Source organism: Scyliorhinus canicula, chromosome 7 (genome assembly GCF_902713615.1).
Source record: "Scyliorhinus canicula chromosome 7, sScyCan1.1, whole genome shotgun sequence".
In the NCBI taxonomy this organism is placed as follows: domain Eukaryota; kingdom Metazoa; phylum Chordata; class Chondrichthyes; order Carcharhiniformes; family Scyliorhinidae; genus Scyliorhinus; species Scyliorhinus canicula.
Window position 1 is genome coordinate 67,182,587 of NC_052152.1, and position 11,180 is coordinate 67,193,766.

An 11,180-nucleotide genomic window follows, 5' to 3' on the forward strand; every position below is an offset into this window, starting at 1 on the left:
ATTGCAAACCCGTCGCCACTAGGAGCAGACGGTAAAGTGCCCAGATCCGGACCTTCATGGAGTCGGAAGTCCAGCTGTTACTGAAGGGAAGGTATTATTGAGGCTAGCAACAGTCCTTGGAGAGCTCAAGAAGTGGTTGTAAAGACCGGGGAGAAGCATAGGATGGTCATCGATTATAGTCAGACCATCAACAGGTATACGCAGCTCGACGCGTACTCTCTCCCCCGCATATCTGATTTGGTCAATCAGATTGCACAATACAAATATTTTCCACGGTGGATCTCAAGTCCGCCTACCACCAGCTCCCCATCCGCCCTAGCGACCGCAAATACATTGCATTCGAAGAAGATGGGCGGCTCTACCACTTCCTAAGGGTTCCCTTCGGTGTCACAAATGGAGTCTTGGTCTTCCAACGGGAGATGGACCAAATGGTTGACCTGTACGGTTTGCGGGCCATGTTTCCGTACCTCGATAACGTCGCCATCTGCGGCCACGACCAGCAGGACCATGACACCAACCTCCAGAAATTCTTCCATACCGCAAAAATCCTTAATCTAACCTACAACAAGGACAAATGCGTGTTCAGCACCAACCATCTAGCCATCCTCGGCTACGTAGTGCATGATGGAGTTATAGGCCCAGATCCCGAACGCATGGAGTACCCCCTCCCCCACTGCTCCAAGGCTCTGAAACTCTGCCTGGGATTTTTTTCAGATTATGTCCAGTCGGTCCCCAACTATGCGGACAAGGCCCGCCCTCTAAATCAATCCACAGCTTTTCCCCTGTCGGCAGAGGCCCGCCAGGCCTTCAGTTGCATCAAAGCAGACATCGCAAAGGCCACGATGCACGTAATTGATGAATCTCTTCCCTTCCAGGTCGAGAGCGACACGTCCGCGTAGCTCTGGCGGCCACCCTCAACCAAGCGGGCAGACCCATGGCCTTCTTCTCATGCACCCTCCACGCTTCAGAAATCCGCCATTCCTCCGTTGAAAAGGAGGCCCAGGCCATAGTAGAACCTGTGCGGCACTGGAGGCATTACCTGGCCGGCAGGAGATTCATGCTCCTCACTGACCAATGGTCGGTTGCTTTCATGTTTGATAATGCACAGCGGGGCAAGATAAAGAACAATAAGATCTTACGGTGGAGGATTGAGCTCTCCACCTGCAACTATGAGATCTTGTATCGTCCCGGGAAGCTAAACGAGCCTCCTGATTCCCTATCCCGCGACACATGTGCCAACGCACAAGTGGACCGACTCCGCACCCTCTGCCACCTGGGGGGTCACTCGATTCTTCCATTTCATCAAGACCCGCAACCTGCCCTACTCCATTGAGGAGGTCTGGACCGCAACCAGGAACTGCCAAATTTGCGCGGAGTGCAAGCTGCACTTCTACAGGCCAGAGAAAGCTCACCTGATAAAGGCTTCCCGTCACTTTGAATGCCTCAGTATGGACTTCAAAGGGACCCTCCCATCCACCGACCGCAACACGTATTTCCTGAACGTGTTTGACAAGTACTCCCGGTTCCCATTCGCCATCCCCTGCCCCAACATGACCGCAGCCACTGTCATAAAGGCCCTCCACAGTATCTTTATACTGTTCGGTTTCCCCACCTACATACACAGCGATAGGGGGTCCTCCTTTATGAGCGACAAACTGTTTCAATTCCTGCTCAGCAAGGGCGTTGCCTCGAGCAGGACGACCAGTTACAACCCCCAGGGAAATGGACAGGTAGAGAGGGAGAACGGAACAGTCTGGAAGATGGTCCAGGAATCTCCCAGTCTCCCGCTGGCAGGAAATCCTTCCTGATGCTCTCCACTCCATCCGATCACTGCTGTGTACCACGACAAACGAAACACCTCATGAATGTCTCCTTGTCTTCCCTAGGAAGTCCTCCTCCGGGACCTCGCTCCCAACCTGGCTGGCAGTTCCTGGACCCATCCTGCTCCGCAAATACGTGTGGGCGCACAAGTCGGAGCCATTGGTTGAGAGGGTCCACCTCCTTCACGCTAACCCTCAATACGCCTACGTGGCGTACCCCGATGGCCGACAGGATACGGTCTCCCTATGGGACCTGAAGCCCGCTGGATCTCCATCCACATCCCCCCTCCCCACCAACCCCACCCTCCCTCCCACCGGCGCACCCTACAGCCGCCCCTTCCCAGGTGGATCGGTCCTCCCATTGGTCCCATCTAGGGGTGATGAAGCTACCGAAGAAGCCAAAGTCACTCTCCCGAAGCCACGGATGCCCAAGCCAGCGCCTGCATCACCGCCGAAACTGCGACGATCGCAGAGGACGACCAGGGCCCCCGATCGACGAATTGCTTCATTTTGACACATGAATCTAAATAAATACTGTTAATAGTTGCGACATGTAATGAGGCAAAACACTACTAATGTATACCAGGTACCACCATAACCTCAACCTCTACCACTGTATAATTCGAGACCACAACCCCCGCCGGACTCTTTTTTTAACAGGGGGTGAATGTGGTAGGCGGTATTAGGTACCCAGGTTAATGCTGTAAGACCATTGGTGTGGGAGGTACCTGAGACAGCAAGATCATTGGTGAATCCTGCCTGCTGGTTCCGCCCAGTAAGGCGGAGTATAAGAGCCTGTGTCTCCCCAGCTGCTGCATTCTGTACCTGCGCTGCTGGGGGAAACATCTAGTCCAATAAAGCCTTCAATTGTCGTCCAATCTCGCTTCTGGAGTCATTGATCGAGCATCAGGGAGTTCATACTCACTAAGGATTGTGGAGAGAGCACACGTGGGCTGTGGAGGCTCTCAACCCCATTGCTAAGAAACTGCTACAGGCATTTGTAAACATGAGAGAGAGAGAGAGAGGGGCAGAATATTTTGCTGGTAATGCCTGGCTTGGAGTTCAGCCAGAGGCCTGCCTCCCTTTCTGCTTGTTTAATGGACTATTGCTGCTGACTATTGGAGGAAGGAGGAGAGAAGATGGTGGCTGGTTCATCTGAATGCCTTGTTGCAGGAGAGAGAGTCAGATGCTCTGTTGCCGGTGAGGAGAGGTGGCGACCCAAATCAACTGCAACATACTGGAGGTTTGGAGGACTAATTTACCATCTGTTGCTGCTTTTGTTTGCCTGCTGACTGTCTACTGTTTTTATGTTTGGAAGCCATGTGTTGTTCCTACCACTCCTACTTTTGTGGCCTCGACTGGGGGCTGGCTGGAGCAGATAACCAGATATTGGGACTACAGGAGGAGGACGGTGGTGGCTTACCTCAATTGGATACCTTGGAGGCCAAATAACACGTCCGTGAAGGCTGTTGGCCACTTCTGTGTAATAATGACTTTCTAGTTCACGTTTGGTGGGCAGGTGTCTTTGTACTATGTTTGTTATTGTATTGGTGCTGTTTTATGTCTACTGTCTGGGCTGGTGTCTTCGCTATATTTCTGCCCATTTTTGTGTGTTTTCTTGGTGCATGCGACCGATGCTGGTGGGGGTGGGGATATTCCTTCTCCTTCCGTTACGCTGTGTCAGCGAGACCTTTTCAGGTGAGTTGGGCTGCTCGAAGCGTCCTTCCACCAATGTGGGTCTCTATGGCTGGGGGGCAAGGGAGGCACTGCCTTGGCAGCTGGTGGCATTGTTCCTTGTCTTTTGATATGCTTTGTTATGATGTGCCGGGGATATTCCGGGCTGAATTAATCTCCTGTTGAGAAGGGTGGACTGTTCTTTCTGTCTCTCCTCAGCTGTGCTCCGTGTTGGAGTGGCCTATTCTGGTGAGTTGGGCTGGTGTGCCTTTCCGCTGATGTAGGTCAAGGGCGGGCGGGGGGGGGGGGGGGGGGGTGGTTCTGGGGTGCCATGTATTTGGTGTCGTACTGTTTTCTGTATTTTGATGTTATTAAACTAAAATACTAGAGCACACATGGGCTGTGGAGGCTCTCAATTCAGTTGCTGAGAGAATGCTACAGGCATTTGCAAATGAGAGAGGGGGGGGGGGCAAGACTTTCTGCTGGTAAGGCCTGGCCTGGGGTCGTGTGAGGCTGGATTTAACAACTGCCTGCCTCCCTTACTGCTTGTTTGAAGGACTACTGCTGCTGACTCTTGGAAGAAGGAGGGGAGAAGGGTGCTGAATGGTTCATCTGAATGCCTTGTAGCACGAGAGGGAGGAGGTCATGTGCTCTACTACCAGTGAGGAGGGGTAGCGACCCAAATCAACTGCAACATGCTGGAGTTTGGGAGGACTAATTGGGGCTGGTTTAGCACAGGGCTAACTTGCGGGCTTTGAAAGCAGACCAAGGCAAGCCAGCAGCACGGTTCAATTCCCGTACCAATCTTCCCAAACAGGCGCCGGAATGTGGCGACTAGGGGCTTTTCACAGTAACTTCATTTTGAATCCTACTCGTGACAATAAGCGATTTTCATTTCATTATCATCTGATGTTGCTTATGTTTGGACTGCTGGCTGTTTACACTTTCTATGTTTGGAAGCCATGTGTTGTTCCTACCGCTCCTACTTTTGTGGCGTGGATGGGGTCTGGCTGGAGCAGGTGACTGGACATTGGGACTACAGGAGGAGGACGGGGGTGGCTCACCTCAATTGGACACCTTGGAGGCCATAATTACACGTCCGTGAAGGCTGTTGGCCACTTCCGTGTAATGTAATAATCACTGTTTCTAATTCAAGTTTGGAAGGCCATGTTAGTGGCCAATATCTTTGTACTGTTGCATATTGTTGTTTGCTCATATGCTTGTTATTGTATTGATGCTGTTTTTTGCCTACTGTCTGGGCTGGTGTCTTCTCTGTGTTTCTTTTTTTTTGCAGCATGCCGATCTCTCTGAGGTTCCCGAAGCGCCACCGACCCCCCCCCCCCCTCCCCCCCAAGCCCCAACACTAATACGGGAGGGACCCTGCCCCCCCCCCCCCCCCAACCTCCCAACACCCGTGCAGAGTACCGCGGCCCGATCATCACTGCAAAAATGCAAGCTTGGTACCCTGGCAGTGCCACCCAGGCACCTTGGCACCTTGGCAGTGCCAGGCTGGCATCCAGGTGGCCATGGTGTTAGTGCCAGGTGCCATGTTGGTAGTGCCACAGTGCCCAGGTGGCACCAACCGTGCCAGGGAACCACCCTGCCCATAGATCATGCACCTGATCCTCTGGGAGACCCCCACAAATGCTTTTCCATCTGGTCCCCATTGATGGAGACCAGTACAGAGTGGCACTTGCCCAAGGCCCCCAAGGTCGTCTTCGCTATGTTTCTGTCCGTTTTATTTTTGTGTTTTCTTTTGTTGCAAGCTACTGATGCTGGTGGGGATATTCCCTCTCCTTCCGTTACCCCGTGTCAGCGAGACCATTTTCCGTTGAGTTAGGCTGCCCAGAGGGCCCTTCCACCGGTGTGGGCCTCTGCATCCAGGCGGCGGGGTACGTTCTGCCTCTGCAGCTGGTGCCGTTGTTCCTTGTCTTTTGGTATGCTCTGTACAGTTTGGTTTATGATGTGCCAGGGTTATTCCAGGGTGGACTGTTCTTTCTCTCCTCCGCCGTGCTCCGTGTTGGAGTGGCCTATTATGATGGGTTGGGCTGATGTACGTCAAGGATGGGGGGGTGGCAAGTGTGTTCTGGGGTGCCATGTGTTTGGTGTCCTTGTACTATTTTCTGTATTTTAATAATGTTATTAAACTAAAATACACCCCCAAAAGTCCCCAGCCAACAGTAATCAGGCAGGTTATAACATCCCCCCTGTTGGAACCAACAATTCTACGGACACGTGTTGTAGGATTAGAATAGCAGTTTTAATATATTCACAACAGAGCCAGCCGTTTAGCCATTGAACTTTTGGTGAACTGGCTGGCTGACCATGTGGCACTGATCTTTATACAGCAGCTCCAGAGGGAGGAGTCCTGGGCGGAGCCAAGGGAGAAGACCAGTACAATTCTCGAGCATTCCCAGAGCTACTCCCCCTGGTGGTCAGGTAGTGCAACTGCACTTACAATATAGACACATGTATATACAGATTATAATCCGGTGTGAATCACATTCACCACATTCACCCCCTGTGAAAAAAATCGAGTCCAGCGGGGGTGGTGGCTCATAGAGTTAGTCTGCCCGGTGGATGAATTGTTCTTTTCGATCTGCGGAGCGCCGGGGTTGCAGCCTCTTGCGGTGGCTGGGTGGGTGTTGAGAGCTGGGGTACGATGGCAGACTCCGGGACGGGTCTCGTCCGAACTTTATACACCCCTGGCTCGACCGGAGACTGGGGGTGCTGGGGGCGGGCTGGTTCTGGCGCATGGAACCGGTGGGGTGAGCTTGCGGAATCGGGGGCGCGAGGGGGCGGCAGCATAGGTAACGGGGTAAGGGGTTCCTCAGCGGGGGTAGAGGGGGGGCTGGATCCAGCGGGTGCCAGGTCCCGAAGGGATACTGTGTCCTGGCGACCGTCCGGGAACTCCACAAATGCGTACTCGGGGTTGCAATGGAGGAGGCGCACCTTTTCAACAAGAGGGTCAGTTTTGTGCTGTGGGAGAGTTAGAGGCTGGGGCTTTCTTCGCCAGACACACTCTGGCATAGTGTCCTTTTCGCCCGCAGCTGCTGCAGGTCGCGTTACGGGCGGGGCAGTGCTGCCGCGGGTGCTGGCTTTGGCCACAGAAATGGCAGGCTGGAGCAGCCGAGTAGCTGGCTGGGGCAGCAGAGTAACTGGCTGGGCCAGCAGAGTAACTGGCTTTGGCAGCGCGGTAGCTGGGGGGCCACGCGGCACAGGCTTGGGGGGACTGTTGGTCGGGGGTCCACGATGAGATCGCGGGGTCCGCAGGAAACGAGGTGAGGCTGCGGAAGGAAACTTCCATAGTGGTAGCAGCCTCCACAGTAGTGTCTAAGTCCTGGGGCCCCTTTTCTAGCAGTCTTTTGCGCATATAGTTAGACCTAAGGCCCGCCACGAAAACGTCCCGCACATCAAGCTCCCTATGTTCAGCCACGGTAATGGCTTGATAATTACAGTCATTGGAAAGATTGTTCAATTCCCTTACAAACTCGGCTAGCGTTTCTGTAGGCCGCTGACGGCGAGTCGTAAACACGTGGCGTGCATAAACCTCGTTAATGGGCCTAACGTACATTTTGTCCAATATTGCCAGCGCTGTGGTGTAAGAACCGGCCGGATTCAGCTGTGTGGAGATTCTGTGGCTTACCCTCGCGTGCAGTAGGCTGCGTTTTTATTCCTCCGTTGTTCCGGCGGTGCTGGCTTCTGTCAGGTAGGCTTTAAAACATCTCAGCCAGTGGGAAAAAATTTCCTTAGCCTCTGCATCCTGTGGGTCGAGTTCTAGGCTTGAGGGCTGCTTCCATGATTTCTTCAACTGTTTCCTGAGTATATTAAATTGTTGGAACCAACAATTCTACGGACACATGCTTGTAGCATTAGAATAGCGGTTTTAATATACTCACAACAGAGCCAGCCTGATAGCCATTGAACTTTCGGTGAACTGGCCGGCTGACCATGTGGCACTGATCTTTATACAGCAGCTCCAGGGGGAGGAGTCCTGGGCGGTGCCAAGGGAGAAGCCCAGTACAATTCTTGAGCATTCCCAGAGCTACTCCCCCTGGTGGTCAGGTAGTGCAACTGCACTTACAATATAGACACATGTATATACAGATTATAATCCGGTGTGAATCACATTCACTACACCCCCCCCCCCCCAACAAAGTCCAAGGAATCCACCGAAGACCCTGGTGAAGGAAGGTGGCAGACTCGTTTTGCCGTAGGCCGGACACCATTTGCACGAGGCACTGGATCGGGCGGCATGTAACGAGATGGCAAACAGTGCTTCCGCGATGAACGGCGTAATGGCTGTGCATCCACGGGCCATGGGATCGAGGACTCCCCCTCGGACGTGTCCTGTGTCTCTGCTGCGGAAGTGGTTGATTTGGGGTCTCTGACCAAGCACCGCACTGGGTTGACTTGCAAGTGGACTGGGGGAGGGGGGGGGGTGAGGAGGCTGCTGGATTTAGGGTTCCTAGCGGATGAGGTGTGCTAGCGGGTGATGGCCGCAATCTGGTATTTGTGAAACTGAACAATATGGGTGAGGTCTAGCCCACTACGCTATGGGCGACGCTTAAGGTAGTAGTCGGGGGGGGGGGGGGGGGGGGGGAGTTTATTTCGATCCGAGCGCATAGGGACAAGGTGAAACGAGCAAAGATGATAAGCTAGTGGATGAGATTTTGCAGGTGGATAGGTGGCACTCGAGGCCCCAGCGGCAGGGTTGTTGAAGGAGCGGCAGAAGTTCCAGATGGAGTTTGGGTAGGTGTCCACGGGGAAGGCAGTGGGAGAATTGCAGAGGGCCAGTATGAGGAGAAGGCGAGCAGGATGCTGGCTCACCAACGTGGGAGGCAGCGAGGGAGATGGAAGGGTGAATGATGGGAGGGGAAGAGTGGTACTAGATCCGGTGGGAATGATTGGGGTTTTTGAGGAGTTTTATAATAGGCACTAGGAATTGGAGCCCCTGACCGGTGGGGGGGAGGGAATGCGGCGATTCTTAGACGGGTTGGAGTACTCCAAGGTGGAGGGGGACCTGGTGAAGGGGCTGGGGGCCCACATTGGATTGGTGGAGGGTATGGGGGCAATGCAGGCAGTGAAGGCTCCAAGCCTGGATGGGTTTCCTGTAGAATTTTTAAAATTTTCTGGGGAGGTGGGGATCCTGCTGGTAAGGACATACAATGAGGTAAGGGACGAGGGGGAACTTCCCCCTACGTTATCGCAGGCTTAGATATCCTTAATATTGAAGAGAGATAAGGACCCAGAGAAGTGTGAGACCTATCATCCGATATCGCTGCTAAATATTGATGCCAAACTGCTGGCAAAGATCTTGGCCTTGTGGATTGAGCACTGTGTACCTTGGGTGATCGGGGAAGACCAGATGGGGTTTGTAAAGGGGAGGCACCTGTTGGCAAACATTAGCTGCTTATTAAGCATGATAATGATGCCCCAGAGGGACAGGAGGTGGAGGTAGTGGCCGCTATAGACAAAGCAAAGGCGGTTGATCGGGTGGAATAGAGATCTGTCGGGAGTGCTGGGATGGTACGGGTTCAGGCAGGGGTTTGTGGACTGGGTCCGGTTGTAGTATAGAGCGCTGTTAGCGAGCGTACGGACGAATTGGGTGAGTTTGGGGTACTTCGGACTATACCGTTGGACAAGACAGGAATGCCCACTCTGCCTATTGCTTTTTCCCTTTCAATAGAGCCACTGGCAATGGCGCTTAGAGTGTCAAGGAGCTGGAGAGGCATAGTGCGGGGAGTGGGGTAGGGGGGAGGGGGGGGGGGGGGGACATGGTCTCACTACATGCGGTCGATCTGCTGCTTTGTATATCGGATCCATTGGGAGGTATTGGGGGAATTATGAGTAGTTTGACCAGTTTTCCGGATATTACTTAAACATGGGAAAGAGTGAGGTCCTACCGATTGAGACAAGGGGGCAGAAGATGAGGTTGGGCGAGCAGCCATTTAAGATGGTGGGGGTGAGCTTTAGTATTTAGGCATTCAGGTGGCGCGGGGTTGGGAACAACTGCACAAATTGAATTTAGCACGGTTGGTGGAACAAGTGAGGGGGGTTTTAAGAGGTGGGATTGTTTCCGTTATCACTGGCATGGCGGGTGCAGACAGTGAAAATGACGGTACTCCCAATGCTCTTATTTGTTTTCCAGAACCTCCCGATCTTCATCCCAAAATCATTTTCCAGTAAAATTAATGCTCTGATTTTGGGGTTTGTGTGGGCGGGGAAATCTCCACGGGTAAAGAACGGAGACATGGACAGTGAGCGGGCTGGCCTTGCCAAATATAATGAATTATTATTGGGCAGTGAATATAGCCATGGTTAGGAAGTGGGTGGTGGGGGAGGGTCGGAGTAGGAGCGAATGGAGGCAGCCTCTTGTAAGGACCCGGGCTCAGGGGCATTGTTGATGATTCCTCTGCGGTTCTCGCTGGCCAAGTACTCCACGAGCCCGGTGGTGTTGCGGCCCTGCAGGTATGGGGACAGTGGCGGCAGCATCTGAGGCTGGTAAGTCCCTCAGTCTGGGCACCGATTTGCGGAAATCATAGATTTGCACCTGGGGGGTTGGACTTGGGGTTTCGTGTGTGCCAGCGGGCAACAATCTGTTTGTGGGGGGCAGCTTTTCGAGTTTAGAGGAACTAGAGGAGGAGTATGAGCTGCCAGCGGGAATGTGTTCCGGTACTTACAAGTGTTAGATTATGTGAGGAAGCAGGTGCCGTCCTTTCCCAATCTGCCGCCCCCGGGGCTACAGGGTAAGGTGGTATCGAAAGCAGAAGTGGGTGAGGGTAAGGTATCAGAGATTTACAAGGAGTTAATGGACTGGGAGGGATCCCCGATTGGAGAAGTCAAAATAGAAGTGGGAAAAGGAATTGGAGGGGAAATGTCGGCTGGGTTGTGGGACGAGGCTTTGTAGAGGGTGAATGCATCTTCTTCATGTACTTGGCTCAGCCTTATTCAATTCAATGTAGTGCATAGGGTGCATATGATGTGGCTAGGATGAGTATGTGAAGGTGGCCCCGAGTCCAGAAGTGGCGATATTTGGTGTGTCGGAAGAACCAGGATTCCAGGGGGGGCGAGAGAGGACGACGTCTTGGCCTTTGCCCCTGGTAGCCCAGAGATGGATTTTGTTGGAGTGGAGGGACTCTGAGCCGCTGAAGCCGGGGTGTGGACGAGCAATCTGGTGGAGTTCCTAAGGCTGTAAAATATTAAGTTCACCTTAAGAGGGTCAGTGGATGGGTTTGGCCGGTGATGGAAGCCGTTCAGCCACTTCTTCAAGGAAAATTAAGGTGTCAGCGGGGGTGGGGGAATAAAGGTTTTAAAATGGGGAAGGCAGGATCACTGGCTCGGTTAGGTATTTATTTGTTATGAAGTTTTCGGTTTGTTCCTACTCTGGTTTTGGTTGTCTTTAATGTATATACAAATGCCTTAATAAAAATATTTTTTTAAAGCCTCCCCAATCTCCTACATATTTGTTCTTCTAATTCCCGTTGAGTATTTGGGGGCCTATAGTGAAAACTCAATAAGGTCACCATCCCCTTCTTATTTCTTAGTTCTACCCAAAAAGCTCACTGGATGATCCCTCAGTTATTTAATCTCTGACTACTGCTGTGATGCTCCCTTGAATCAAAAATGCAATTCCCACTCCTCTCTTCTCCTCCACCCTTGCAAGGGGCAACCCCAAACCTTTTA